We start from the raw sequence: 16,744 nt of genomic DNA on the forward strand, positions 1-16,744 counted from the left end.
AGAGTTTAACAATTTTAGATAACTTATGTAAGTGAAATTGCGCACTGGTTGTCCTATTGTAACTGGCTTATTTCACTTAGCATAATATCCTCCAGATTCATCCATGTTGTTGCCAATGGCAGGATTTCCTTTTTTTTAAAGGCTGAATAATATTCCATAGTATTGTATACACCATATTTTATTTTTTTATCTATTAACCTGTCAGTGAACACTTAAGTTGTGGCTATTGTGAATAATGCTGCAAGGAGCATGAGATGCAGCTATTTCCTCAAGGTCCTGATTTCAATTCTTTTGTTAATATATCCAGAACTGGGATTGGTGAATCACATAGTAGTTCTATTTCTAAGTTTGGAGGAACCTCCATACTATTCTCCATAGTAGCTGCACAATTTTACATTCTCACTAACAGTATATAAGGGCTCCAATTTCTCCACATCCTCTCCAACACTATCTTTCAAAAAATAATTACCATTTAATATGTATAAAGTGATATCTCATTGTAGTATTGATTTGCATTTCCTGCTGATTAGTGATGTTAAGCATCTTTTCATATACCTGCTGGTCATTTGTATGTCATCTTTAGAGAGATGTCTGTTTAGGTCCTTAGCCCATTTTTAATCAGGTTATTTACTTTTTTTGCTATTGAATTGTAGTAATTCCTTCTATATTTTGGAAATTAACCCTTTATCAGATATATGGTTTGAAAATATCTTCTCCAGTGGCCAGGTGGCTCAGTTGGTTGGAGCTCAGTGCTCATAGCACCAGGGTCAACGGTTCGATTCCCACTTGGGCCAGTGAGTTGCTCCCTCCACAAGCAGATTGAAAAACAATGACTTGCCTTGAGCTGATGGGTCCGTGTTCCCCAATATTCCCCAATAAAAAAATTTTTTTAATTAAAAAAAGGTTTTTTTCCTCTTATTCCATAGGTTGCCTTTCCATTCTGTTGATTGTTTCCTTTTGTGTACAGAAACTTTTTAGTTTGATGTAGTCTCACTTGTGTGTTTTTGCTTTTGCTGCCTATATTTTTGGAATCATATCCAAGAAATCATCACCAAGACCAACATTAAGATGCCTTCTCCCTGTTTTTTCCTAAGAGTTTTACAGTTTCAGACCTTATGTTGAAGTCTTTAATCCATTTTGAGTTGCCTTTTGTGTATGGGTAAAGTAAGGGTCTAACTTCATTTTTATTTGTCTATAGATATTCAGTTTTCTAAACACTATTTGTTGAAGAGATTATCTTTTCCCCATTGTGTATTCTTGGCACCCTTACAGTATTATTTGATTTATCCCTGGGATGTGAGGATGATTCAACATACTCAAATCAATAAACCTGATATACCACATTAATAAAACGAAGGACAAAACTTATACAATCATCCTTCAGGGCGGGAGCTGCTATTTTTCCCTAAGTACAAATTGTTAAATAAAATATTTTGCACCCTTGAGCACCCTAAAAATATCATACAATGTTTTCAATATATACACATAAAACATTTGACAAAATTCAACATCTTTTCATGATAAAAACACTCAACAAACTAGGTATAGAAAGAATGGACCTCAACATTATACAGGCCATCTATGACAAACCCACAGCTAACATCGTACTCAATGATGAAAAGCTGAAAGCTTTTTCTCTAAGATCAGGAACAAGAAAAGGATTCTTATTCCTCTAAGATCAGGAGCAAGACTCATTCTCACCACTTTTATTCAACGTAATACTGGAGTGCTAGCTCGATAAATTAGGCAAGAAAAAGAAATTTTAAAAAATCCAAATCATAGAAGAAAAAAAAAATACGATGACATTATCCTATGTAGAAAACCTTAAACTCCATAAAAACTGGTAGAACTAATAAACCAAGTCAACAAAGTTACAGGATACAAAAGCCACATACAAAACTTACTTGCATTTCTATACACTAACAATGAACAGTCCAAAGAGGAAATTAAGGAAACAATCCCATTTACAATATCATCAAGTGGTAAAATTCTTAGGAATAAACAACCAAGGAGGTGAAAGATTTGTACAGTGAAAATTATAAGACACTGATGTAAGAAACTAAAGAAGACAAAATGAATGGAAAGACATTCCATACCCAATTCCATGGGCTGGAAGAATTAATGTTTTTTAAATATTCATACTACTCAAATGAGCTTACAGATTCAATACTTTCTCCCCCAAATCCCAGTGGCCTATTATAGAGAAATAGAAAAAAATTATTCTACAATTCTTTTGAAACCATGAAAGTTCCAGAATAGTCAAGGCAATCTGGAGAAAGGAAAATAAAGCTGGAGCTGGAGCATCACTTTTCTGATTTCAAAATATATCACAAAGCTACAGTAATTAAAACAGTATGGGACTAAAGATTGACATATAGACTAAGGGAACAGAATCAAGTAGGCAGAAATAAACCAATGCATACATATACCATCAAATGTACTACTGTGGTCAGAAAAAGACACTTGCTATGATTTCAATCCTTAAATTTATTAAGACTCCTTATGTGGCTTACCTAACCTATGATCTATTTTGGAGAATGTTCCAAGTTTATATGAAAAGAATGTGTTTCTGCTTCTGTTGGATATAATATTCTACATATACCTGTTTGTTCAGTTTGCTCTATAGTGTGATTCATAAGTCCACTCTTTCCTTATTGATTTTCTGTCTTAATTTTGCTTAGTTTCAAATTTCTTATTGTTTTCAAATAAACAAACCCTGCAAATACATTTTAAAATATGATACTCCTACTTATGACAGGTTTTACACTACAGAGAATTAGTGAATTTTATTTTGTCCTTGATGCCTTTTTATTTTTTTCTTTTGAAAGATTTTTATTAAAATATAGATAACATGCAGCATTATATTAGTTTCAGGTGTACACCATAGTCATTCAACATTTATATACCTAAAGTGATCACCATGATAAGTCTAGTGACCATCTGACACCATATGTTATTATAATATTTTTGACTATATTCCCTATGCCATACATTACATCCCAATGAGTTATTTGTTTTATAACTGGAAATTTGAACCTCTTATTCCCCTTCCTTAAAATTCCTCCCCCTTAAACATCTCCCCCCTAAAAATTTTTTTCAATTATAGTTGACATTCAATGTTATTTTATATTAGTTTTAGGTGTACAGCATAGTTGTTAGACATTTACATACTTTACAAAGTGATCCCCCTGACTAGTCTAGTACCCACCTGGCACTATACATAGTTGTTGTAACATTATTGACTATATTCTCTATGCTGTACTTTAAATCCCCATGACTACTTTGTAACTACTAATTTGTACTTCTTAATCCCTTTGTCTTTTCATTCAGTCCCCCAACCCACCTCCCATCTGGCAACCATAAATTTGTTCCCTGTATCTATGAGTCTGTTTTGTTTCATTTATTTGTTTATTTTGTTCATATGGTATTTTTTCTTTCTCTATCTGACCTATTTCACTTAGCATAATACCTTCCATGTTGTCACGTCAATGTTCTTATTTTCAAATGGTTAATAAAGAAATCAGTATTTGGCTTTGAAGGTTATTCTTTTCTACCATGAAGTTTCTTCAACTAATGAAAATGTATTTTTTTTTAATTAAAGTTTATTGGGGTGACAATTGTTAGTAAAGTAAAACAAACAAAAAAATGTATTTTTAACTCCTTTGTTGCAATTGGAAAGGAGAATACAAAGCCTATCTACATAAATACTCCATCTAATACGCTGTGTGTCTGACTTGGTCACCTGTGAAATATTGCTTAGCAGCATGTGCTCGACTGTGGAAGGAGGCCTTCCCCATCTGACGGCAGGAAGGGGGCTCAATGGAATTAATGGGACACAATTAGAAAAAGCAGGTTTATTAAAACAGATTTAGTGGCATTAGCCGCTTCCCTCCTTTCTCTCATCATGTAATATTTTGAAACACTGCAAAACATTTTTAATATCCTAACATATACAGTCTAATCCATATATTACTTAAGGAACATAAGGCAGATACACAGAACTTAGACCACTGTTTTTATAAAGCAAGAGCCAGCAAAGTATGGCCTGTGGATACCACCTATCTTTGAAAATAAAGTTTTGTTGGAACACAGCCATGGCCATTTATTTATGTATTGTCTATGACTGCTTTTGCACTACATGGCAGAACTGAATAGCTGAGAGAGAGACTGTGTGGCCCACAAAGCCATGAATAGTTACTATCTGGGGTTTTTTGTTTGTTTGTTTTGTTTTTAATAGAAGTTAGCTAAGCATTGCTATGAAGACTAAAACCTTATATTTTGGAGAGAAACTGAAAAACAAACAAACAAACATATCAGAAAAAAAAGCCTAGTGAAGTATATTTTATTTCGAGTTTGAAAATAATTCTTAATCACTTTAAGAAACATCATCCAGTTGCCTAGGAGTTTTGAGAGTTGGGGTAAACTCTACACAAACTAAGTAATACCAAGGGCATTATTTTATTGCTTAAAAAATGTTAAAAACAATCCATATTCTCTTTGGGAAAATCAGCAGGCTTTCAAGTATGAATGTTAAGAATTGGGGGAAAATATCCTAAACTTTAGGATTACAAACAATCTGATGACTAAGTTAGCTTCATTGTCTAACACATTATCTTTGCAAACTACATATTGCTACAAATACACAATAAGAATTTGTCATCGTGTTACTATGTTTAATCCAGTGACAGTTAGCTAAAGTTCTAAATTGTCCTGTTAAATTTATAATCTGGGTGAATCAAGGAAGAAGAGAAAGTTTCCTTCTTTAGCCCATTTATTTATGAACCAACTTTTACTCATGCTAATGATTTCTTCCATCCTCCTTTGGAAATTCTGTAGCGGTGTTAGATTGCTATGTAAGGTGGTTGGCTTTAGCTTGGACTTCATCAGTGAGCATCGTCTATTCTCAGGGCCTAGGAATCACGTCATTGATCACAGACTGTGGGGTCTTGATACAAGAGAAAACTGTACATGTCTTCACTAAGAAGATAGGATGGTTGTCCCTGACATTGGAGCCTGTTGTACACTGGGCCAGACTGATGCCCAGCTATGTCTCAAGTCTTTTACCTAAGGCTTTGCTCAGTATCCATTTGTCTGCTGGTGGTCAACTGGGAGAATAAGCTTCTCCTGAGTGGTACCAACTCGTGATACCTCCTGTGTGGGTAACAGAGGTGAAAGGCATTCTTGTTACACCGTTGACAATATTGTTAGGAAGATGGACATAATTTCAATTACAGTACTGCATGTATTTGCAAATTTTTGATGTTATAAAAATGCAAGACCTAATTATTATCAAGTGTAGTGGCTATTTTCCAAATTCTGTTTGAGTTATGGCTTGGATTAAAAAGTGACCAGGAAAGCTCTATTCTTTAACTCTTTAGCTTATAGTGCATAGCTTCCTGGGTCTTTGCATGTTGTTCTTGAGATTCTGTATCTCATTCTGAAGTTGTCTGCTCTCATTTTTGAATCCTTCTTTTAGTAATAGCGCCTGTTCCTAAAAAGGGACAAATGGAGAGTAAATAAATTACAGCAAGCAGTAAGTAAATCTTTAACCTCTATCTAGTTTCCACATAGATTTTTTTCAGTATTTAATTTCTTCTTGAAATGTGCTCTATCACTAATTTTCATTATATTTTCTCTTGGGCATCCGAGCTCTGTGATTATTTTTCCTGAGTCTCCTTTAGCTAAGAAAGATTTGGGGGCTTGTACCTCCTGATATAGTGATGGACCTAAATTACAAGTCATGATCTCTTCTCCCATTAATTCTACGCAGCCTTTGTGGGCAATCTTAATCATTTGTTTGTCTTGAAATCTTATCTGCGCATCATAGACTTTTACACACACACGCACACACGCACACTCTCTCTCGCTCTCTTTTATGTGTGTAAAACAACACAGGAATAAAGAATTCTCAAAATCGAATGAAGTGTCTGAATCTTAGAGCAGGGAATTTGACTTAAGACTCCACAGTTTGTTGACAGGCGTAGAAGAATATAGGTAAAGAAATCAGGGCCCCAGACCGTCCATATTGAATTTCTGCACATAATTCCCAACTCAACACAAACTGGGAGTAGGGCACAGAAAACAGGCAAAATAGCAGGCTGAGAGTTAGGGAGTCTTTCTGCTCATAAAGGTTCTCTTAGAGCTAAAGTCATAGACAGAAAGAGCAACCACTGTGGATCCCTCTAAGTGGTGAAGACAGCCCAAATATTTTATCAAGCTGTAAAAGTTATTTAATCTTTTCTGAAACTCTGTTTCTTCTCTTAACTAATAGGGACATGCCAGTTCTTGCTTCATATAATACTAAGCAAGAGATACAGATAAGACATTTTTTATAACACCTAGCAGATAATAGCTACCATTGATTGAAAGATATACTGATAAAAGACTGGATGTGATAGAAATACAAATAAAATATTTGAATAACCAGACATAGGCAGGGGCCAAGTCAGGGGCAGACAGGGATTGAAAAGGTAAGTGGGTAAGCAAGTTCCTTCTGGGTTTCATGTTATTGCCACCTAAGAGATCAGGGAAAGTGGAGAAAACAGAAAGAAACCTCAAGGTGATGCAATTAAATACCTGAAGTTTAAGATCTAGAGTCCTCTGTTGTTCTGCCATTAACTGGGCCCTCTCCATCTCCATCTTCTCAGTCAATTGTTTCACATGTTCCTGATGACTCTTTTCTTTCTGTTCCATCATTTGCTGATTCTTTGCTTGCATTTCCTCCAACATTTTTGCTGCAGCCTCTGCAGATTCAGCCTTCACACGTTGCACTGTCAGGAAGCAAAGAAGAAGAAAAATTTATGGTGGTGACCACGTTGCTTCTTTCTTCTTGGTATGCTTACCTGCCATTATTGCTGCCGACTGCATATGCCCTACTCAGAACTGACTTCAGCTGGTAAGAGGCATCTTTGCTCATCTTGCTCTAGTTTAACATCCCAGATTCACCCAGCCAGTTTATTTAAACTTTTAAGAGTTTTTGAGGCTATCTAGTCTCTTGACTTGCTTCTCACCTTCAATCTCCTTTTCCTTTTCTGTGAGAGTCTGGTCTGTCTGTAGAATTGCATCACATATAGACTCCTTGGACTTCAAGTATGCCTGAAGAATTTCTTCAGCCTAGGACCCGGAGAAAATGCAATTAGTAATAGGAAATGGCTGTAAGCACTATTCCTGTTTGCCCACCATCTTTTCCTGTAAGAATTGTCCCTCTTGGCCCTGGTGTGTCTGGTGGCCAAAATCCCCTGTCATGGGGTGGGCACATGCTCCAGACTGGCCAAGCATGGCACCTCACAAAGCAGAATTCTTTATAAGAGATTGATATAGATCTAGATGGATAGTCTCTGTGCTTTTAGCCTGGGGGCTCTAATTTTGGGGCTTGTTGGTGTTATGGTCCCATACGGGGTGAGCTTGCTGGAGAATGAGGCCATCGTGGAGAAAAGGAGGCAAAGAGGTGGAGGAAGAAGAGGAGGGAGGGAAGTGTGGGGTTGAGGGGAGAAACAGACAGAAAGGCAGGTGATGGCATTCTCTCAAGTCTTGGATCCAGCTATCCTTATAGCAAGTTTGAAGCCGAAAATGATGAATTACCATTTTTGTTTAAGCGACCATCATTATGTTTCTGTCCCTTGCAACATAAAGATCCAGCTTAATAGTGGATTACAATAACAACCTAGTGATTAAATCTGATAATCCCCTTTATAATCCAACTGTTCATTGATTGCACTCTCTTGGATGAGCACATAGGCTGTACATATCTGGTATAATAGGCTCTTTGTACATGTTTATTAAATGAAAACGCTAATGCTGTCAGTCCTGTAATTGTACGTCTGTGTGCATATCTGTGTCCAATTGCACTTGGTCACATTGGTATTTCAAGGAGGAATGTCAACAGCCTCCCACAATCAACAGATGAATCTTGGTTACCTGTACTCCCTTCCTGGGTTCCTGAAGGTACTTATTCTTCAGCTCTTGTGTCTGCTGGATGAAAAGACGATACCCTCCTGGTTTAGAATAAATCCCCTGCTTTAAACTTTCCTCCAGAGGAGTGAAGATATCCTCAAGTAGAGCTGAGCAACGATCTGATGATGCTTTCATATTCTGTTTACAAAAGTCATCTCGCTTTTTTTCTAGCTCACCCTTTAATGTGAAAATAGAAAGTAAAAAGAATAGAGAGATGTTAGCTGGACCTCAGAATTTTTTGGAAAGGCTTCTCAAAAAATAAAGTCTATGACACCTAGAAAAACTTACAGGCACATCAGCAGGACAATATCCTTCCTCCTGATCCTGACTTTCTCCTTGGAGGTGAATTTCAGAGGAGAGATTGCTGGCTTTATGCTGGCATTTATGCTACCCATCTGCTGGTCAGAGTGGGCAATGCCCTTTTGCATTGATGCCGAGTTCTCAACCTGGGCCCAGGCCAGGACTGCATTCTCCATACAGGGCAAATCCCCACTGCTGATGGCATTGACATAGGTCAGCACCAAAGTCTCTAGACCTCTAAACACACCTTTAGAAATAAACTTCTGTTTTTCAAATTAGACCAATGCTTGCATATGGAATAAATGTGGCTCAATATAAGCCTGCTCAAGATAACTAAGACTACATATTTCTATGCTCTTGGCTAAAATATTAAATCAGTCTGATAACAGCAAGCACGTAATATGATTAGAAGCTCTGGTTGTTACTTATATGCATTTAATTAAATTATAGACACGATTATTAGTTTATTCATCAAAGACAAAATGTTTCAAAACTTTGAGTTGATCATAATAAAATTGGTTCTTCTTATTATGATAGTAACAAAGAGTGGTTTTCACCATTCTAAAGTTCCAGTAAGAATTTCTTCTCTCATAATAAATACCCATTTAATTTTCTAGTAGTACTTTGCTTTCTAAGACCCCAATCCATATGAACGTGAGAAAAAAAAATTACCGCTAATTCCTTTTGAAATAAATGGTCTACGTCTTTGAAGGAATTCTTGAGGAAGATTTCGATGGCCCCTTTCTCACTGGCCCTGTGCAGGTCCAGAAGCTCCTGGAGGGTGTCAGTGGGCAGCTGCAGCTTCTGCCCCATCTGCTGGTCATAGTGAGCAATGGCTTTTTTCACTGCGGCCGAGTTCTCGATCTGGGCCAAGGCCAGGACTGCATTCTCCATGCAGGGCAGATCCCCACAGCTGATGGCATTGACATAGGTCAGCACCAGGCTCTCCAGTCCTATAAAACAGAGGACAAATGATAATGTTTGTTGTAGGTGGGAGGAGGCAACATTCCATTCTATGTAATTCTGATAATGTGGATCACCACTCATTTGCCTCAAGGCGTCAGTGTGCTCAGCAGCACCTGGAAGCTTGCTAGAAATGCAGACTCGCAGCCTCTGCCCCAGGTCAACTGAATTGGACCCTCCTCTTTGGCAATTTCTTGGGTAATATGAGTACATATCATAGGCTGAGAACCTCTGTTCTAGATACCATAGGCTTGTGTTTATTGAATGCATGTATTTTACAACCAAGCACCATTAAGGGAGGAACCGTACCTCGGTCATTTATGTCTCTATCATCAGTTCTAGCCCATAGTAAGCATTTGATCAGTATCTGTGGAATACATAAAAAGGAGTCCTCCATTATTTTGATTCTAGCAGAGCACCGTCTGAGAGAACTTTCTGTGATGATGGAAGTGTTCTCTATGTGCTGTGCAGTATGGTAGCCACTAGCCACATGTAGGTATGAGCCCTGGAAATATAGCTGTGTCATCAGAATTTTAAATATTCTTTCATTTTAATCACTCTACATTTAAATTTAGATAGCCACACTTGTCCAATAACTACCTTATTGGACAGTGCAGGTCAAGTTCAGTAGGGCAATTTTAAGCAATAGAGCTTTTTTCTTTGGCCTTTCCTACCTTTTCTCACCCAAGAAATCTGACTAATAAAATCTATTAGAAATGTTGGTGCCACCTAGATTTGCATGTTCCAAAGCTGAAACTAGGTGGATGTTTTCCACCTTTCTTTAATCTTAACAGTGAGCTTAATTAAAGACAGGGAAGAGGACTCACGAGGCCCGTTGACTTGGATGCCTCCTGAAAGAGTTTTAGTTTTGGAATTGTTGAAGATGTAGGAACAGAAGTCGGCAACCTGTTGCACGAATTCGGAGTCCAGTTCATCATCATGCAGTGTCTCAAGCTGGCCTAGCTTCTTCCGGTGAGTGGGACGATCGAAGATAAAGCATTTCTTCTTTGGGAAGAACTTCCGTATACAGAGTCGGGGCAGATTAAAATTTTTATCTTTCTGACTGGTACCTGGAGGAAGATAAAAAAGGAATTTGCTTAATGTAGTGGGCTTGGAGACTTTTTCTGTAAAAGGCAAAACAGGAAATATATTAGGTTTTGCAGGCCAGTGGTTTCTTGTCCAAGTATTCAATTCTGGTACTGTAGCACGAAAACAGCCTTGGACAATCTATTAGGTTGGTGCAAAAGTAACTGCAGTTTAAAAGGCTAAAAATAATTGCAAAATCCTCAAAGACTTTTGCACCAACCTAATATGAATGAATGCATGTAGCATTCGTCCAATAAGACCTTATTTACAAGACAGCTGGCAGGCTGGATTGGCCATCATTTACCTGCGGGCCATAGTTTGCCAACCACTGACTAGTGCACTCTTTATGCTTTAATCTGTTTTCTCCATATTCTTTGGCTAATTACAGCCATCACAAGCCCTAAACAGGGAGATAAAATCAATCTGATCATAGCACACAGAAAGGTGAAAGAAAAAAGAAACTTGTTGGTAGAACAGGGGGGAAGATAATTTAAAATCGAATCTATTAATTCTGATATTAAGCAAGCATTAATTTTTTGTAATAGCCAGCTGAAAAGAAGCAGAAAACTATAAATATAAGGAAACTACATAGAAAAATAAAAAATCATAGTTTCTAGTGTTTTGTCATTCTCAGTAATCAATTCTAAGTCCCCTCTACCTTGCTTAAGTTTGAGTGAATTCTCTAGGTACTGGTCTGCTGAGATGGGTTGTCCATCTGCTTCCAAGTCTAGGGAGAAATCCCTCAGCGTCCACACAAAGTCTGGAAAGAAGCTCACGAATGCAGCAGAATCCCCAACCTCATTTGCATCAGGTGAGGAATTTGCCCTGATTCGATCTGTCAGCTCGGTCACATAGCTGAGTAGCAAACTAAGGAAAAGTGGTGTAAAAGAACAGTGACCCAAAACCCATATTAGTCCCACATATTCAAAATCTTCTCTTTGCCTTTGTTCCTAACCCAAGTGTCAATTTTGTAATAGGTGCGTAGGATCTTTCCCCTGCCCTTGGTTATTTTTTATGTTTTCTCTTTTTGTGCTTCATTCAACAGGATTCACATTCAGGCAGCTGGTGTGTGAATACAAGTCCCCGTCCTGACTTTGATGTTGTTCTGGACCACGGAAAGGATACTGCAGTTGGTCCATGGCCTGCTGGTTGATGGTCCCCATGCTGTTGTAGACGAAGGTGCTGCTCAGGAGAATTGCCAGGGCAAAGATCCAGGAGTCATTCTGGTTGTCACCCTAGAAGTGAGAACACATTTGGGCCAAGATTATGTTTCATTCTCATGGCACTTTCCAGATCATCAGTAGTAAAAGGATGCCAATTTAGAGCATTGTTTTCTTTTGCTTTGTTTTTAGATTAATGACCTATAAGAGGAAACCATTTGAAACAATAATGAATGCTAGTAGGACTTGGATTTTGAATCACCTTCTGATTGGTATTTTTGGTTTACACTAATTCTTACTGAGTCCTCTTATGATCATTGGCAGATAATTGCAAAACAAGTAGTCAAGATTGGTGGGCGTTCTAAGGCCTTAAATATCATTTTAATTTAAAAATTTCTTTATGTTTTTACACAAAATTGAGTGTAATTGTAGCTATTTTATTGAGCAATTATTATACCCCTAACGCTTTCCATTACTTATGAACATTCAAAACAATACTATGAGGCAAATATAGATTGTTTACATCTGTTTTACAGATCAGGAAGCTGAGGTTAAAAGAGGTCAAATAATTCTCTCAGGCCTCTGTGTTAGTGACAGAGTTTAAATTTAAACACAACAGTATAGGACTTCAGAACCTAAATCCTTAACTAAAGTTCTCTGGGGGTTAAGACTCATGGCATTGATTTTATTTTACTACCTTTATGCATCTGGGTTAACTGGTTAGGTTAACTTAGGTTATATGACCTGTTGCTAATAAGTAAAATACTACTTACTGACCATTATGTTCTTCTAGGATTCTGCTTTATGAATATTTTCCTAACCCCTGATTACTAATCTTGGTCTCATGGCATATAAACAGAAGTGAAAAAACATATTATGGTTAAGTGCAAGCTTTTACTTGAAGAAAAATTAAATAGTGTAGAGAATATTCAGAGATGAGGGGCTTGTCCCAAAATTGAATCCTCAATACTTACCTTCTCTACATCCCCCAGACCCTCAGTGTCAAGCAGAACTAGGGTGTGGTTTGACTTCCTGGGGTGGGGCACACACCACATCCAGATTCCCTTGGTGTGAGACTGCACTGTGGAGCCCAAAGTGAAGCCTGCAGGGGGAGTGGAGATAAAAGGGAGTGGAGTTTTAATGGCCGATGGGTCTGGAATTGAGATAAAAGTTAACATAATCAACGTTAAGAGAGAGAACCAAAACCACAACCAGTATTCATCTTACTTACAATCAGAGAAACAGAGAAATTAGAATATACAATACATGAAAATACCTTTTCATGAAAAACAATCAACAAACTAGAAATAGAAGGAAACTAACTCAACACAATAAAGGCCATACGTGAAAAACCTTCAGCCAAAAAAACACTAAACGATGAAAGACAAAAACTTTCCTTCTACAAAAAATAACCAAAATAGATGAAAGACCTACATATAAAAGCAGAAACCATAAAACTCCTAGAAGAAAACATAGGGGAAACTTCACGATATTGTATTTGACAATAATTTCTTGAATATGACACCAAAAGTATAAACAACAAAAGAAAAAACAGATACGTTGTACTTAATTAAAATTAAACTTTTGTGCATGGAAGGACACTATCAACAGAGTTTAATAGGTAACCCATGAAATGGGAGAAAATATTTGGTAGTCATGAATCTAATAAGGGATTGATATCCAGAATATATAAAGAAGCCTTACAATGCAGAGATATGGTGATTTCTTTAAAAAAAAAAAACATAGAATGCTGGGAAAGGAACAATTTATGCTTTTAAAAGGGGAAACTAAGACAAAGTGGGAATAGAGATTGAGTTGACTCTTTCAGATCATAGTGAAGATGAGAGCATAACTGTGTATTGAAAGTTAGCTTACAATATTCCTTTCCATCTCTAACTTTTTCTCTGCAAAACCATACTCAAAGTTGGGAGGGTGGGTGGACACAAGGGACTCGGCAGAGCTTTGCTGGTGCCACTCACCCTTTTTCTTCCCAGCCAGCTTGTTCATCAGGTAGGATTTTCCTGTGCGGTAGAGACCCACAATAGCCACCACGACAAGAGGCTCTGTAATGGCAGACAGGATCTTCAGAGCTTCTGGATTAATCACCAGTTTCCCGTTAGTGTTTTCAATGAGGCATATCGGGCCTGGCATGTGGATCTGGGAGGCCATGTCCAGGGTGTGACCTTATCTGCAAGGGAGGAGATGGGATTAATTAGAATTTCCAGTGTAAGTAGATCAAGAACTTCCACCAGGTTATTTTGCATTCAGTTGGCAGAGTCATAAAATTCTTCAACATGGCCAAAAGTTTTGTGTCAACAGTGTGATAAATGAGGGGAATATCTGTATCTTTTAGAAAGTTGCAGAAGTATAATCAAAGTAGCCCACTGAAAAAAATATTGGAATGTGAAGTGTAATTGAAAAAAAAAAGTACAAATTGGTAATTACAAAATAGTGATGGGGATGTAAAGTACAGCACAGGGAATATAGTGAATGATATTGTAATAATGATGTATAGTGTCAGATGGGTACTAGATGTATCAGGATCACTTTGCAAGTTATAGAAATGTCTAATCACTATGTTATACAACTTAAAACTGATATAATATTGTATATCCACAGTAATGGAAAAAAATATTTAAAATAATTTGTATGACAGTGACTTATCAACATGTGACCCCTTTCATGAACAAAATCTTTCATTTAATTTATCATGGATAATTATCTTTTTGGACTTTCATTAACAATTTTACACTAGATATTAAATGGAAAATAGAATAGGGTTCAGAGAGTATTTTACATCCTGGTTATAGATAAGAAATTCAATACTTTTTTATTCATTAATTCTTACTATGAATAAAGACTTTTATGAATAAGTGTTTCATCATTTGATGTATGCCCCTTTGACAATTTCCAGAGATTTAAAATGTATGCCCTTTTGACAGTTTCCCATGACTTCCAAGCTGGTTGGGAAGTAAAGATTTAAAATGTGTGTGTCTGTTTTTTCCCACTAGTTACATTTATTGTGCTGGAATGAACTCCACAGAACTCTTTACACTGCCATTCAGAAGTAGAACCAACAACATAACTTGCTTTTGCAAATTTATAAAAATATTTGACCATGTGAAACACATGGCTAGGGACCCTTCCAAAGCCTTGGTACAAGCTTGTTTAAGGAAGGGGCCCTGATACTTAAATTTCTTTAGCTTCACAATAAATTAGCCTCCAACTAAGTGGGGGTATGACTGCACAATTACAAATAATGAGTGTTGCTAAAAATCATGTTTGTGTATATATATGTGTATGTGTATGTGTAAGGGAACAAAAGACGATGACATATGGACTAAAAGGCAAATCAGGAGGTTGTTTAAGGAACATATCTTTCTAGCCATACGCTTCTAGGTTTTCTGTTTTGTTCTGTTTTTCCATTTGGTAGAGGAGGATGAGAAGGAAGAAGAGGAGAGGAGGGGAAGGGAAAAGGGGAGAAGGGAGGGGAAGGAAAGGAGTGGAGGAGCTGAAAGGAGAGAAGAAAGCTGTCAGACAAGGAGGTGATGAATGAAGCTCATGGGAAGCCAAGGAATTGAGGGGTAGAGTTTCCAGAGGGAAGAACAAACCTGCCTGAGAGCAGAGAGGTCAAAGCAAACAAAAATGTTAGCTTTAGTGATGCATCTCAGTAGATTCTTTAAAGAGAAAGCTCTTTATTAAAGTAGTGGGGTCAGATTCTACTTGTAAGGGGGTAAGAACGGGGCTAACAAATTGAATTTAGTAAACCGGGGCTATTTCTTTTTTTTTAATTTTTAAATTGTTAATTACAGTTGACATTCAATATTACAGTACTTTCAGGTGTACAGCACCGTGGTCAGATATTTATATAATTTATGCAGTGATCCACCCGATAAGTCTAGTACCAGCCTGGCACTCTACATAATTATTACAATATTTTGACTATATACCCTATGCTGTACTTTACATCTTCATGACTATTTGGTAACTACCAATTTGCACTTCTTAATCCCTTCACTTTTTTTCACCCAGCCCCCAACCCCCATCCCGTCTGGCAACCAGAACCAGGGCTATTTCTAAAGAAAGAAATCCACTTTGAAACAAAGTTCATGTGTATTATTAAAAAGTATAATGTTTTCATGAATCTTCATCTTTCACTGTGGGTTTCAGTTTTGCATTTCTTTGTCTTTAACAGTGTCAGATGGTTGTTTACACCACATCTTACTATTCTTTCCTTCTCCTGAAAAATAACATATCTGTAGCCCTTTTAGTTTCTTAACTGCAGTCAGATCAGTCTGGAGCAAATTCCACCAAAGACAATTGTAATTTCACTGTGCTCCCAGCAAACACAGACAATGTCAGCAAATTGTTGAAATGCAACAATCCTAATGCATTTCTAACTCTTAGGTTAGCCTCATGTCTGCTGGTGCCTAATTCCACACAAGTACAGTAGGGACATTTAAGGATATGCTGCCTGCCACCTGGTAACAGCAGGATTTCATCTGACATTTTGTTTCACATTGGGCTCAGCAGCAACCTATCTTCATTCTGATTGTTATTTAGAAAACTAACTGGCCCTTATAAATCCCTTCCCACTCCTGCCCCAACTTTATCCTGGGCTCCATTTCTTAGATTATATGTCCTTTAGAGCTGGAGAAAAAGCTGCTTCAATGAGAAAATATATTGAGTTCTTACCTTGTTTTTCCTCCTCAGTTTAGGTTGGAGTGGTTTCTGTTACGTGTGTGTCTCTCACCGGATGATAGAACTTTTATATCACCCATCTAACGTCAGGGAGTTTTCAGACTTCCTTTAACTTCCCTTCTTAAAAGTATTTAGAGTAATGTGAAACTGAAAGCACTGCATACAAAGCCGTTGACTCAACAACTATACGAGGAATTTCCAGAAGTTGTGCAAATAGGAGGGTACATGGATTTGACAGGATTTCTCAACTTTTCAGTGTGACAAAAGCCCTGCTCCTGGTGGGTATGGCCAACAAGGTGTAGCTCCCTCCGCCCTCCTGTTACAGGGAGAAATAAGGTCTGGGGAAGGGCAGGCCACTGTGTTTCTCATCCTTTCCAACACTGAGTGGGAGAGACTAAATTCCTGGTTAGTGTGCAGAGTGAAGGCTCTAGCTCAGACATGGTAGGCTGAGATTACCCTCACTCTGGCCTGATCACCCTCACTCTGACCCACTTGTACGGGGTAGTTTCCAAGCTGGGAGATGCAAGTGGGAAAGACCAGTGACTACCACCCCTGCCCAGTGGGACAGAGCAGTGGCTCAG

At 37.6% G+C, this 16,744-nt stretch overlaps 2 long non-coding RNA genes across 2 annotated transcripts in view; one reads left to right on the forward strand and one right to left on the reverse strand.

Annotated features, from left to right (window-relative positions):
• LOC109439377 (guanylate-binding protein 6) overlaps positions 1–16,744 on the forward strand; it is a 146,470-nt gene that overhangs the window by 98,809 nt on the left and 30,917 nt on the right. The window lies entirely within an intron of this gene.
• LOC109439806 (guanylate-binding protein 1) lies at positions 3,840–16,546 on the reverse strand. The gene is made up of 11 exons (XR_012497297.1): positions 16,158–16,546; positions 13,442–13,650; positions 12,437–12,564; positions 11,428–11,537; positions 10,961–11,157; positions 10,044–10,286; positions 8,926–9,206; positions 7,918–8,130; positions 7,011–7,113; positions 6,577–6,770; positions 3,840–5,491 (listed from the first exon to the last, which is right to left on the reverse strand). It is a non-coding gene; the product is annotated as a guanylate-binding protein 1 (long non-coding RNA).

The sequence above is a fragment of the Rhinolophus sinicus genome, linkage group LG06, assembly GCF_036562045.2.
Source record: "Rhinolophus sinicus isolate RSC01 linkage group LG06, ASM3656204v1, whole genome shotgun sequence".
In the NCBI taxonomy this organism is placed as follows: Eukaryota; Metazoa; Chordata; class Mammalia; order Chiroptera; family Rhinolophidae; genus Rhinolophus; species Rhinolophus sinicus.